The following is a 15,738-nucleotide window of genomic DNA, read 5'->3' as shown; positions in this document are numbered from 1 at the left end:
TGTAAACACAGAGCTCCACGTGCTGTCAGGGAGAGAGGAGACCGATCTGTGTCCCTTTACATAGGGACACAGCATCGGTCACCTCCCCCAGTCAGTCCCCTCCCCCCACACAGTTAGAACACACCCAGGGAATACATTTAACCCCTTCCCTGCCAGTCACATTTATACAGTAATTAGTGCATTTTTATAGCACTGTCCGCTGTATAAATGTGAATGGTCCCAAAATTGTGTCAAAAGTGTCCGATACGTCCGCCGCAATATCGCAGGCCTGACAATAAAAAATCGCAAATCGCTGCCATTACTAGTAAAAAAAAAAAAAAATCATAAATCTATCCCCTATTTTGTAGGCGCTATAGCTTTTGCGCAAACCAATCAATATACGCTTATTGCGATTTTTTTTAAACAAAAATATGTACAAGAATACGTATCGGCCTAAACCGAGGGAATTTTTTTTTTTTTTTTTAAATTGGGATATTATTATAACAACAAGTAAAAAATAGTGTTTTTTTTCAAAATTTTCTGTATTTTTATGTTTATAGCGCAAAAAATAAAAATCGCAGAGGTGATCAAATACCATCAAAAGAAAGCTCTATTTGTGGGAAAAAAATGATAAAAATATAATTTGGGTACAGTGTTGTATGACCGCGCAATTGTCATTCAAAATGCGTCAGCGCTGAAAATTGGTCTGGGCACGAAGGGGGTTTAAGTGCCCAGTAATGAAGTGGTTAAACATCGACTATGGTCAAATAGTCTCAACAAGAAATCCAGCAGATCACAGCACAACAGGCCAGAATACAGCTAAGAACTCCCAACATGGTTTGTTTGGAAGGACTGGCCTCTAGAGCTGATTTTGGTTTGCTCTAGAATTGGAGATATTCAATAAATTTGAAATACCTCCTACTGTATTCATATTCCATAAAAGACAAATGGGTACAGTAGATCTTAATGCGTTTCAGCCATGACAGCCTTGTTCACAACCAACTTTCTTTCTGATAAACATGTTATACTTACCTGTTTTGTGCAATGGAATTGCACAGAGCGGCCCTGAATCTCCTCTTCTTGGGTACCCCGTTGGGCACTCCTGGTTCCAACTCTTCTGCAAGTCCCCTGCAGGGCAAGCCAGGGGGTGCTTGTGCAGACTCGATCCCCAGCTGTGTTGCCTGCATCCATAGAGATGGACAACGTGGCTCAGCCCCACCCCCTGCACAGGATTTGACTGACAGCAGTGGGAACCAATGGCTCCTGCTGCCTCAGCAAAGCCTGTGAGAGTGGGGAGAGAGGATAGAGCTGCTGTAGACAAGCACAGACTTGGATTGAGTAAGGACCAAGGTAAGTATAAAGGGGAAGGGATTGAGGGGGCAATATTGCTATCTAAACCTTTTTTACCTTAAAGCGGAAGTAAACCCATCGATTTAACAGTTTCAAAAAGCAGTTACATTTCCGGTATGCCGGGATTGCTAACTGTCCCATTGGTTGTGCTCTCAACCAAACTGTCAAACCATCCAATGGCTGGTGTCATAACTGATCACATGTGCAGCACCATGGCAGTTGAAGTTTAAACATAGGCCAAGATGGCAGCGTCCTTGGCTGAAAATGATAGGTGGGTTTACTTACACTTTAAAGTGGCTGTAAAGTTTTTTACCCATTCTATGCATGAAGGTAAAAAAAAACTTCTGTGTGCTGTTTCCACCACAGCCCCCCCTCCCCAATACTCATCTGACCCCCCTCTTGATCCAGCGATGTGCAGGACAGCCTTGGCTGTCCAGGCACTCCCTCTCCTCATTGGCTTAGACAGCTCCCGCTGCTGTCAATCACAGGTAGTGAATCAATGGGGAGAGAGCAGGGGGTGGGGCCGAACCGTGGCTCTATGCATCTTATAAATGCACAGAGCAGGGCACGCACTAGTGCCCCATAGCAAACGGTTTGCAATCAGGGCACTGGTCAAGGGAGAGGAGCCAGGAATGCCAGTAGGGGACCCCAGAAGAGGAGGATCAGGGCTGCTCTGTGCAAAACAACCGATTCAGGTAGGAGAGCGGATCTTTAAATCGGCGTAAAGTATGTCATTTATGTTACACCGCCGCAAGTTTTTCAGGCAAGTGCTTTATTCACAAAGCACTTGCCTGTAAAGTTGAGGCGTTGTAGCGTAAAGCACCTGGCGGAATTCAAATTCGGCGGGTAGGGGCGTGTATCATTTAAATCAAGCGCGTCCCCGCGCCGAACGAACTGTGCATGAGCCGGCTGCGACTGAATCCCAGTGCGCATGCTCCAAATCACGTCGCTACTTGTCAATGAAAGCGTAACTTACGCCCAGCTCAATTGTGAATCGACTTACGCAAACGATGTAAATTACGTCTGTCCCGACGTCCATGCCTAACATTGGCTGCGCCTCACTATAGCAAGGGTAACATTACGCCGGGCGTAAGTCTTACGCAAACGATGTAAACAGATACGGCGGTCTGGCGTACGTTCGTGAATCGGCGTATTTGCTCATTTGCATATTTAACAACGGGAACGCCACCTAGCGGTCAGCGTAAATATGCATCTAAGATACGACAGTGCTTTACTCCGGTCGTATCTCAGCAACATTTAAGCGTATCTCATTATGAGCATTCGCTTAAATTTGCGCGGGCTCAGATTAGGATTTACGACGGTGTATCTACCGATACGCCTGTCGTAAGTCTTTCTGAATCTCGCCCAACATACTTTTTTTTTTGTAAAGTCAAATCTTTAATACCACTTTAATGCAGGGAATGCATTAAGGTAATAATGTTTAGGCTTTAGAATCACTTTAATAAAGAGAAAAAAGGTAGGGGAATCTTTGCAAATGACCACAATGTTTTTGGAAATGTGCATGGTAAGCGGGGGTATTACACAAAGTATGATGGAGTATTCCTTTAATTCCGTGGCATTCCATAATTCTTTATAAAAAGTATTTTTACATTTCCATCTAACCACTGTGAACATATACTCTCAGTAGAGAACTATAACTTCTGTAGATCCAAGTACATTATGTCACGCTGACAGAAAGTGCGTGTAACTGTTAATTAAAGAAGTAAAACAAAAAAAAAAACAAAAAAACTGCGACGGGGTAATATTTTATTTAAATCTCATTGTAATTCTTAGTAAAGGAACAGTCGAGGTCAGAGAGAATTAATAGTAATACATTTAATACGTCAACACAGGCTCATTGTTTAAAAATTTAAGTGTACCAAAATGACTTCTCTTGTACAAAGATAAAATTATAATGAGACAGTAGGAAGGGGTATTATGGGAAATTAAAAAGTAAATTAGACCCTATGTAGGAAATTTTTTATATGTATTAAAAAAAAAAAGTTTGGGTGGAGTTTGGCACTGATGTGAGCGTTGCTAATTTAACCTCTTAAGGACCGGAAAACTTTCCCCCTCAATGACCGGGCCATTTCTTGCGGTACAGCACTGCATCGCTTTAACCACTTAAGACCCAGACCTTTATGCAGGTAAAGGACCTGGCCAGTTTTTGCGATTCAGCACTCCGTCGTTTTAACTGACAATTGCGCGGTCGTGCGACGTGGCTCCCAAACAAAATTGGCGTCCTTTTTTTCCCACAAATAGAGCTTTCTTTTGGTGGTATTTGATCACCTCTGGGGTTTTTATTTTTTGCGCTATAAACAAAAATAGAGCGACAATTTTGAAAAAAATTAAATATTTTTTACTTTTTGCTATAATAAATATCCCCCAAAAAGATATAAAAAAACGTTTTTTTCATCAGTTTAGGCCGATACATATTCTTCTACCTATTTTTGGTAAAAATAAATCGCAATAAGCAATTATCGATTTGGTTTGCGCAAAATTTATAGCGTTTACAAAATAGGAGATAGTTTTATTGCATTTTTTTATTTTTATTTTTTTACTACTAATGGCGGCGATCAGCAAATTTTTTCGTGACTGCGACATTATGGCGGACACATCGGACAATTTTGACACATTTTTGGGACCATTGTCATTTTCACAGCAACAAATGCTATAAAAATGCATTGTTTACTGTGAAAATTACAATTGCAGTTTGGGAGTTAACCACTAGGGGGCGCTGTAGGGGTTATGTGTGACCTCATGTGTTTTTCTTACTGTAGGGGGGCGGGGCTGGACGTGAGACGTAATTGATCGTGTTTCCCTATATCAGGGAACACACGATCAATGAAGCTGCCTCTGTGAAGAAAGAGGAAGCTGTGTTTACACACAGTTCTCCCCGTTCTTCAGCTCCGGGGACCAATCACGGGACTCCGGCGGCGATCGGGTCTGCGGGTCCCGCAGCCACGGAGCTTCGGACCGGGTCGCGCGCGCGCCCGCGACCCACGGCTGGGCACTTAAAGAGGACGTACAGGTACGTGCTTGTGCCCAGCCGTGCCATTCTTCCGACGTATATCTGCAGAAGGCGGTCCTTAAGTGGTTAACTGACAATTGCGAACATTTTGAAAAAAAAGCAATATTTTTAACTTTTTGCTATAATAAATATCCCCAATTGTTTTTAAAAAAGTGAATTTTTTCTCAGTTTAGGCCGATACGTATTCTTCTACATATTTATTTATATAAAAATCGCAATAAGCGTATATTGATTGGTTTGCGCAAAAGTTATAGCGTCTACAAAATAGGGGATAGATTTATGGCATTTTTATTATTATTATTTTTTTACTAGTAATGGCGGCAATCTGCGATTTTTTTATCAGAACTGCGACATTATATCAACACCGTTGACACATTTTTGGGACCATTGGCATTGTATACAGCGATCAGTGTATAAATATCACTGGCAGGGAAGGGGTTAACACTAGGGGGCAATCAAGGGGTTAACTGTGTTCCCTTATTGTGTGTTCTAACTGTGGGGGGGAGGAGACTGACTAGGGGAGGAGAGAGATCAGTGTTCCTACACATACAGATCCCGGTTCTCGCTCTGTCACGAGCATCGGCTCCAGGCACACGCTGTGGGCGCGGGTGTACCTCCCACAGCGTCTTAAAGGGTCGACGTACAGTTACAGCGGGCGGAATTTCCTCCAGGAAAAGTTTGAGAGCAGGTTCTCTATTTTTACGACGAAAAAAAAAAATCCGATTGGAAATTCCGATCGTCTGTAGCAATTCCGACGTGCAAAATTACGGCGCTTGCTCGGAAACAATTTGACGCATGCTTGGAAGCATTTTATCGGCTAGTCGTAGTGTTGTACGTCACCGCGTTCTTGGCGGTCGAAAGTTCAGAGAACTTTTTGTGTGAACCGTGTGTATGGAAGCCAAGCTTGAGCGGAATTCTGTCAGAAAAAAACATCCAAGGTTTTTTCGACGGAAAATCCGACTGTGTGTACGGGGCCTCTTGAAACTTCTCTTGAATAACAAGTTACCGTATTTATCGGGGTATAGCGCGCTCCTGCGTATAGCGCGCACCCCTAAAGTTGCCCCGAATTCCTGTGGCCTCGTCGGGTCCGGCGTCCGTCTGCGGCTTCGGGTGTCCTCTTCGTCGGGTCCGGCGTCCTTCTGCACCGACATATAGAGAGCGCAGTACACTCGTGTATCGTCGGGCAGGCTTGGCAACTCTCGCGCTGACGTCCTGTACGTCCAGGACGTCAGCGCGAGAGGACCAGAGACTGCCCGACAATACACGAGTGCACTGCACCCGGTATATGTCGGCGCAGTATTCAAACTCGATTTTGCCCTGATTTTCATTATACGCCGATAAATACGGTATTTGACCAAAAAAAAATAATTACTATTTAATGCTTATCCGAATACTTACAGAAACAAGCGCAGTACACACAAACGACGCAGCGTTTGATGGATGTTGAACCAACGACTGCAACCATCGTACCACCCATCCTAAGCTTTTCATTAAAACATTAACCGCTAATAAAATGTAAAAACACAACATTTTTTTTCCCATAGATTTCACAACCTTTACAAAAGGAAAAAGTGAGTGATGTGTCACAACTCCTATAGATTGACACGTAAATTGCAAAAAACGAGATAGCTATACTCAAGGCAATTTTCCCGTGTTAAGGAACCCATTCTAGCATAAATATTTCAGATGGATACAGAAGTTAATGCTTTTCTTTCTGTTCACGAGAAGCTGAAAATCTTTCTATGTAATAGACGGAATATAGTAGAGTGGTGAGGGGGAAGAAAAAAAAAAGGTTTTATCATACAAAAATTAAAAGTATGATCCGTTCACACATGAAAATTTGAATCCAGTGAGCTTGGTGTCTTGTGCAGATGGCTGGATGAATAGTATCCTAAATGGTTCTGTATTGGAGGCGTGGGCCGGATTCATAAAGAAGATACAACGGCGTATCTCCTGATACGCCGTCGTATCTCTGAGTCCGGCCGGTCGTATCTATGCGACTGATTCTTTGGGCCAGATTCACAAAGAGATACGACGGTGTATCTACAGATACACCATCGTATCTCTGACTTACACTGGTCCTATCTATGCGCCTGATTCATAGAATCAGTTACGCATAGATAGGGCTTAGATCCGACAGTGTTACAATGTGTTACACTGTCGGATCTTATTTTCGATTTAAAAATGGCGCCGGGGGCGTTCCCGCTGATTTACCTTGAATAATATGTAAATCAGCGAGATACGCAAATTCACGAACGTACGCGGACCCGACGCAGTCTTCTTACGACGTTTCCGTAGCGGCTTTCCCGTCGTATACTTACCCCTGCTTTTATCAGGCGCAGCCAATGTTAAGTATAGCCGGCGTTCCCGCGTCGAATTTGAATTTTCTAACGTCGTTTGCGTACGCCGATTCACAAACACGCGCGTCGCAAGTCACGTTCACGTCGAAACCACTGACGTCCTAGTGACATCAGTGGGAGCAATGCACGCCGGGAAATTCCCCGGACGGCGCATGCGCATTTAAATCGGCGCGGGAACGCGCCTGATTTAAATAGTACACTCCCCCTAGCCGCGGAATTTGAATTCCGCCGGGGGATTTAGGATCCGCCGCCGCAAGTTTGGAGGTAAGTGGTTTGTGAATTAGCCACTTGCCTCTCAAACTTGCGGGAGCGGATCTTAAATCACGTAGATCGAGCGGATCTATAGATCTGCTGATCTACGTGAATCTGGCCCATAGAATCAGGTTACGCATAGATATCCCTAAGATCCGCCAGGTGTAAGTGTCTTACACCGTCGGATCTTAGGCTGCAATTTCAGGCTGGCCGCTAGGCGGCGCTTCCATATCTTTTACGCGTCGGATATGCAAATGAGCATTTACGCCGATTCAGAAACGAGCGACCGCCCGTCGCTTTTTTTTTACATCGTTTGCGTTCGGCTTTTTCCGGCGGAAAGTTACCCCTGCTATAGCAGGGGTAAGTGCGGCGTATCCTATGTTAAGTATCAGCCCCGTGTGTTCTGTGGTTTTGTCTTCACCTTCTCGGAGCCCACCGCAATTTTGCCATATTATCTATATTCATATTGCACAAAACTGGGGGCATAACTAGAGTCTTTAGAGCCCCGGTGCAAGGCACCATGAAGGGCCCCCACCAGGGTTGTTGCCGGGTCTACAAAAGATCTTGGGCTAGAGCCCATAGCAGCTAAGTAAAGAAAGTTATACACTTGGGCGGGCATACGCATGTATATAATATACGTGTGTGCAGGGGAGGGCTGGCAGGGGGGGCAGGGTGGAAATCTCCCCCCGGGCTGGTGACACTATGCACAGCCACCGGCCGCCACTACCAAATGCTGTTTTCGCAGAGCGGGAATATGCCTGCTGGAGCTCTGTTAACACAGGTCACGGCCGCTGCTCACCTCCTACTGTGCAGCCGTGCCTGTGTCGGCTCAAAGGTAGATGGCTGCAGAGCTGAGCCATGTCTCGTCTCACACATAGCTCAGCCTCAGCGCACATAAGCGCTGACATCCCCTTCTCTCTCTGCACAGACACGAGGAGAGAAAGAGCTCCGGATGGCTACACCCCTTTTTTTATATATATCTTTCTTCATTTCTTCTTTTTTTTTGTAAAGGGCCCCCCGCTTCCAAATTCGCGGCAGCCCCCTCGCTTCTCAATTTCAGGCGGCAGCACCCCCCCCCCGGTTCTCTGCTCCAGGGAGCCCATGCCTGAAGCTGTGTAAGGGGCCCCATAATTCCTGATGGCGGCCCTGCCGCCCGTTAAGCCCCTGTGCTGCCCACAAATCAGGCTGAAAATCATCAGCGGCACGCAGCCAGTGACAGTACTGCTTCCCTTCCTGCCACTGGGTGCTGCTTGTATATAAAAGTGAATTAGAATGTGATTTTATAACATCCCCAGTTTGCTCTTCCCGAGGCTGACTTCTTAATGTCCTGCTCCTCAAGGTATGTCACTGTTTGCTAATCTATATTGTAAATAGAAGTTTTCTGTAGAGTGTGCCCAAAGTCTTTATAATATTTGATGATTCACTGCAGGTCTGGTCAGTGTTTTAAAAAGTTCCTCTATTTTACACATGGCATGGCATGGGGTCACAGCGCCGTCTGTCCATTCTGCTTTAGCACCATGGGACCCCATGCCATGCCATGTGTAAAATAGAGGAACTCTTTAAATCACAGACCTGCAGTCCAGGCTGAGTAAGGCCTCAGAGCACATGGCATTACTGTCTGTATTTAACTGCTTGATGGGCTTATTTTGGGCCTGGCTGGTTCACATGTATGTGTTTTGGTGGCCCACATTTGCGCAGGCACAGCAGCCCATTCATTTGAATGGGCCGCCATGCCTGCGTTTCCTGCAAAGAAAAGCGCATGCCTCATGTAATAGGCTGCGTACACGGCACACCTATGCCCATCAAGCAATCAAATACAGCACTGTATGTTCATTCTGCTGTCTGCTGTGACTTATCTGCAGTTCCCGCACTGTCAAACTTGCTGCATTTTTAGACGTTTAGGTCACGCTTTTAAAAACACAGTGCGTTTGTGTGTGCAAGAACTGCAGGTAAGTAGCATGGTGCAAAAGCAGAATGGATTTCAAGGCAACTGTATTTTTAAAATGCTGAATGCACCTTTTTTCTGCAGGAAACAAAGGCATGGCAGCCCATTCAAATCAATGGGCTGCTGTGCCTGCACAAATGAGGGCCGCCAAAACACATACATGTGAACCAGCCAGACCCAAAATAAGCTGGAGGGGGGCCCAAAAAAAATGTTTGCCCAGGGCCCAAACCATATTAAAGACGGCCCTGCTGAAGGCCCGATGGTTTTCTTCCATGCGTATGTTCGTGGGTAGAGTGTTCCATTGCCGTGGTCCTTGGACTGCGAATCTCTGTTCTACTTTAGATTTTTAGCGGGACTTGGGGATGTGGAGGAGGTTTTGGTTAGTTGATCGGAGGGCCCGGTTAGGAGTGTAGCGTTTTCTTTTCTATCATACTGTAAGTATTGAGGAGCGTTTCCTTGTGTGCATTTATGGGTAAGGCAGAGGGTCTTTTATGTAACCCGATCCTTACGGCTACCCAATGGAGAGTCCTCAGGGACGGGGTGATTGATTCCCAGGTTTTTTTTCCCGTTACCAATCTGGCTGCAGTGTTCTGGACGAATTGTAGACGAGAAATCTGGTATTTGGGTAGTCCTAGGTAGAGGGAGTTTACGTAGTCGAGTTTTGAATTGATGATTGTTCCAACTACTGCTGTGTCCTCTTCCGGGATGAAGGGGATGAGTCTATGCAAGCGGAGAAGATAGTGAGATCCGCTGACTACTGATCACTGATAGTCATGTCTGAGTCAAAGATGACTCCAAGGCTTTTGACTTTAGTGCTTGGGGTGATGGTTTGTCCAAGGATAGTGGGTGGTGTCCATGTCGTCCAAGAGTTTGTCTTTCAGTTTGTGTGGAGAAAGAGAAGTTCTGTTTTGGATCCATTGAGTTTGAGGGAGCTCTCCGTCATCCAATTATCGATCAATGTCAGCCATTTTTCTAGTCCGTGATATTGGTCTTTTTTGTTGGTGATGCGAAAAACATATTAAACATATATTGATCTATTGTTTATTCTATCTATCTATCTATCTATCTATCGTATTTATCGGCGTATACTGTGCACTTTTTTCCCCTTAAAATAAGGTGAAAATCGTGGGTGCGCGATATACGCCGATACCCACTTCCCGCGCTCAGTTTTAACGCCTCCGCCGACATATACCGTGTGCAGTACACTCGGCTACATTCGGCCAGGCTCGGCTTCGCTCATGCTCACGCATAAACGTCACAGAGTGTGAGCACGAGCAAAGCCGAGCCTGGCCGAATGTAGCCGAGTGTACTGCACTCGGTATATGTTGGCGGAGGTGTTCAAACTGAGCACAGGAAGCGGCGATTCAACGGGGAGACAGCGCGGGAGAAGCCGGGAGGACACCACTGAAGCCGCAGACGGACGCTGAACCCGACAAGGCCGCCGATGGACGCCACGCAAGACCCCAAAACTGTAAGTACTAAAAAAATTTTTTACAGGAATTGCGGGTCCACATTAGGGGTGCGCGCTATACGCCGGAGCGCGCAATACCCCGATAAATACGGTATCTATCTATCTATCTGTTATTTATTCTATATGTATTCTATCATTTATTCTATATTTATTATTTATTTTTTGGATGCACGGTTACCATCTTTTTTTTAACACAGAGTACGAGTACTGTTAATTTTTTTCAAGTACTCTTTTGTTTTTCTATATTCTTAGCAGAGGTGGCTCTTTAATTAGGCAAATTAAGTGGTTGCCTAAGGCCTCGCACTCACAGGGGCCTCGCGGCTGCCTAACTTGCCCAATGCATTACCCCAGTTTTGAGGGACAGGGGACCTTAACGCTGCTGTGCTCAGTCAGCGGCCCTGACGCAGGAGCGGGGCCGCTAGCATCCCTAACAACCAGTGAATATCGGTAAAACTACCCCTTGTGACGTCAATGACCCAGCATGCCCTCAGTCAATGATGTCACAAGGGGGGTGGGTTCACCAGGTGATATCACCGGGTGGCTTCTGCCCCTTAGTTACTAAAGAGCAGGATTTGTCCCCCTGCCCCCCTCTTGTCCCACTGCCCCCTCCTGCCCCATTGTCCCTCTCATGTCTCACTTCCCCCCCCCCCTCTTGTCCCACTGCACCCCTCTTGTCCCACTGCCCCGTCCTGCCCCATTGACCCTCTCCTGTCTCACTTCCCCCCTCTTGTCCCACTTCCCCCCTTTCATCCCAATGCCACCTTGTTAAAGGGAGCTTCCAAATTCTGATAAGCCCCCCGCCCGCAAACCCCCGCAATCACCGCCCAGGGTTGTGGGGAAGAGGCTCTTGTCCTTGAATAATTTTTTCCATTATGGGTGAGAGTGGGGGCCCCATGTCAAGTTTTGCCTAAGGCCTCACAAGGCCTAGAGCCGCCTCTGATTCTTAGTAAAGTACAACACAACGTTTACTGGGTAGGCCAGGCATACCTCCCAACTTTTTGAGATGGTAATGAGGGACACCTATCAGCAAAAGTATGCAGCCATAGGACACACCCTTTGCCACGCCCCCTTAAAGGAGAATTGTACAAAAAAACAAGTTTGGTTAAACCCACAAGTGCTTTTTCTACCACTACTATTCCATTATATTGACTTTTGGAATTTACAGATGCAGCAATTTAGAAATTGGATGACAGGTTTAGTGCTGGAAAACACTTTTTGATAGATAAACAGTAAATTTGATATACATCTATAGAGATCAGATCAAAATGAGGGACAAATGAGGAGGAATGAGGGACAGAGGGACAGGTTAGTTTTACCATACTGATGATGTTTTGTTGCAATAGTAATGCAACAAAACATCGAAATTGAAGTCAGGGACAGTTGGGAGCTATGGCCAGGGACAGTCAGGCTGGAGAGGAAATGGCTAGATAATCCTGGACATCCTCCAGCCAGGAAATGAGGCAGGGCTCATTCTGATTTGCTGCAGCTTCTAATGCACATAATGAGAAGCTCACAGTGTGCAGTGAAATGAGAGGAAGCCATTTCAGCCCAGGAGAGGAGCCGCTTCAACTGTGCAAGACTGAAGGGAAGGCCGGAGTTCAGCTTTGAAGCAGGATTTGTACCCAAATATATATATATATATATATATATGTATAAAAAAGAAAATAAAAGCATTTGTTTTGCAGAAAAAAAATAATTTTTATTAGTTTGGCTTTGAGTTTCCTGCATGCATTTATTTGAACAGACCACATCTTACACTGCGACAAAAGTGGGCTGAGAGCGGCTAAGAATGTCATTCCCCCTTTCGTTACTCGGCGCTGATTCATATAAGTCCAAGTCGGTGTCCAGATGCAAGACAAGCCCTGAACCGCTCAAAGCAAAGCCACAAATGGGCACACACATCAAAGCCGAGCAGAAGAAGAAATAGAGAAAAAAGGAACAAACACAAACAAATGAATATATTCAAACAGGATCCTGATATAAAACATCTCTTCAAACTCTGGCGTCTACAAGGAGATGCAGTTCTGGAGGCCAATGCAAATGGAAAATATGGTGTACAGGATGGTTGTAATTACAGTATAACTAAAGGCACTTTTGTTTTGGACAGAGTGGAGGAGGGGTTAGAGCCCCTGGTTGGTTTGTATTGCTAATAATAACACCGCAATAGCCACGCTAAAATTACATTATTTTAATGATGATCCTAAATGTGAAAAACAGCTGTAAGCAAGAAGACCTATATATAAGTCCTTATACCATAATAAAAAAAACTGCAGTGCTAATAAAAAAACTAAGAAAAAAATGCAGCGACAGTAGTGAGACTCTTACATAATCTTAGGCTGCATTCACACCTGAACGCGGCATATGTTACCGCGATTTGCCGCGACAAATTGCGGCGTTTTGTCCCACGATTTGCCGCGAAAAAAAGCAGCGTTTTTTAAGCCTAACATACGCTGGAGGGGTGATCAACATTGTCGGCTATGCCGAACGCCGAAAGCCGCCTGAAAAAAAGGTCCGGGACTTGTTTTGAGCTTCAGGCGTACAGCGTTTCGGCGTTCGGCGTGGAGATGTGAACCATCTCCATAGCCGACTGTGACGAGATCCTTTCTCGCCCGGTTCTTGCTCTCCCGACACTCCTCTGCTACCAGTGAGTCAGCTTGCAGATTGCAACGTCTGATGGTCCAGTCATCCAAGGTTCCGGGGTCCGAACTACAGCTATGTGCCGTTCAGACCCATTAAGAACAAACACCAGGCAGGCTGTATGTAAGTTCAAACAGGACTCTTTATTTTCAAGTACACAGCACACTTTTATACAGAATTTGGTACATCCCACCCCCAACAACCGCTTTCCCATTGGTCAATTGTAAAGTATGCAGTCTTCACTCAGGTCCTCCTTGACCATGCAAATGAGGACTTGAAATAGTCAACAGGGATTGGTCCAATAGCTTGGATAGAAAGACTTGTGTATTGAGACAGAAGCCCCAGGGAGTAATCAATGTACACAATAACCCGGTCTACTTAATTACTACCTCTGAGAGGTTACATTGCTTTAGACAATAGAATGCTAATTCAATACAGCTGACAGGCTTCTGACCTTTAGAACAATACAAAGACCCTTAGCATAAACACATACATCTTCAGACGGGCTGTCTCCGACACCCGCTCTTAACCTGCAGAACACAATAAAAGGTATTTCACAAGCTGGTTCCACTTAGCATTTCAATAGTCTGAGCTAAGCATTGAAGGGTCATTGTCTATTGACCTAGTCAGGACAAATATACCACTTGTAATGTGTCCAGTATCTCCTGCAATGAACTGTCAGTAATGTCCCATCTTCTGATATACACAAATTAGGATTTCAAGTAGAAACATTCTAGCACTGCAAGGCAAGGTCCATGACATTACTTCCCCTGGGAAACAGTCCAACAGCCGCAGTGGGACCCAAACGGGTCAACTTGAGGATGTTGGAAAAGTAGTCTTAAAGTTCCAGGACTGTCTGCTGGGATGACCCATCTGCCTTCCTGTTTTGAGGTCCTGGCCCATAATCGGACGGCAAGAGGCTCGCATTCAGTCCTCTCCAAAAGCCCCTGTCCCGGCTAGGTCTGTCACACATCTCCCCCTTTTGCAGGAGACTAACACTGGGAGAGACCCCAATTCCAGGACCCACCCAGTACCCGAGATAACTTGTCCCAAACAGAGCATTACTCACCCAGCCAATCTCTGCCTCTCTCAGAGAACACGCCTGCCGCTGGGGAGAGGCCTGGACTGGCCCTTCTCCCTGGAGTCCTTTCAGCCGCTGGAGAGAAGACAGGGTGGCTGGGCTCAGTTCATCATGCCGTTGGGAATCTGGGCCAACTGGCCACCATTCCTGGGGTATACCAGTGGAGACTGCAGTCCCATCCACTGATGCTAGGTAAAAATCCCCCGGTGCTTGCAAAGCAAAGCCGACATCCTCCTGTCTCAGTGCCGCACCATTTTCTGGGGTTGTGTCAGGGGAGATCGGAGTCCCATCCACTACCACAGGAACCCCCTCTTCTGTTAGTTGAGAGCAGAGGCCCGGAGCACTCTGCTCTGTTGCCAGCTCTTCCGCTGGGCTGCTGTGAGTGGAGACCACAGTCCCATCCACCGATATCCGCTCAAGCTGTAGTCGTGTGCAGCAGCCAGTAGCATCCTGCCCTGCTGCCAGTGATTCAGCTGGGAGTAACAGCTTTACTACCTCAGCTTGTTGCTGGGGAGGGGGGCCAACTGCCCCGGCTCCCTGGAACTCCACAGTTGGTTCCGGTGCTGGGCAGAGATTGCTAGCACTCTGCCCTGTTGCCAGCACTTCTGCTTTGGAAATGGCAAGCTCCCGATTTTCCACTGCTGATTCATCAGCCAGGATTTCAGCGTTGTCAGCTGATATTTTCTCATAGCCCCAGGCAAAGGGAGCCCCACCCTGCTGCTGAGCGGAGTCTAGCAACTGTTTGTAGGCGATTTCCAGCTCATGTTGCCGCTCTCGTTCTCTCTGTTGGCGCTCTCGTTCTCTCTGTTGCCGCTCTCGTGCTCTCTGTTGCCACTCTCGTTCTCTCTGTTCCTGCAGCTGGAGGTCTCTAATGGTATTCTGTATGGCGGTCTCTGATGGGTTAGCACCATATAATGCCAACCGCTGTTGAACTCGCTGCTGGAACAAGTCTTCAACTGACCGGGGTCCTGCATCACCATCCCTCTGATCCATCTCGGCTAGCGCAATGATCAGGGTGGCCTTGTTCTTCCCACCGGTCCCTCCACGGCTCTCCAGCAAGTCTTTTATCATGGTTTTCCACACCGACAATGTTAAATCACCCCTCCAGCGTATTGCAGGCTGCAATAGCGTCGGGCGTCGGGCGTGAAAACGCCTAGGTGTGAGCCTAAAGGTTTTTAACCACTTGGTATCCGGGCCATTGTAAAATGACGGCCACAAGGTGGCTCTACAATGCCGGGAGGACGTCTATTGACGTCCTCGGCTCCTCTGGCCACTGGGGGGCGTGTGCGCGTGCCCGCCGTGTCACAGAGGTGCCGATGAGCATGCCTGGCGGGCCGCAATGTCCGCCAGGTGCCCGCGATCAGCCGTTACACAGCCAAGGACGTGGATCTCTCTGTGTGTAAACACAGAGCTCCACGTCCTGTCAGGGAGAGGAGACCGATGCTGTGTCCCTTGTACATAGGGACACAGATCAGTCACCTCCCCCAGGCAGTCCCCTCCACCCACAGTAAGAATCACTCCCTAGGGAACACATTTAACCCCTTGCTCGCCCACTAGTGTTAACCCCTTCCCTGCCAGTCACATTTATACAGTAATCAGTGCATATTTATAGCACTGATTGCTGTATAAATG

This window comes from Rana temporaria, chromosome 2, assembly GCF_905171775.1.
Source record: "Rana temporaria chromosome 2, aRanTem1.1, whole genome shotgun sequence".
Classification (NCBI taxonomy): Eukaryota; Metazoa; Chordata; class Amphibia; order Anura; family Ranidae; genus Rana; species Rana temporaria.
This window is presented reverse-complemented; position numbering follows the sequence as displayed.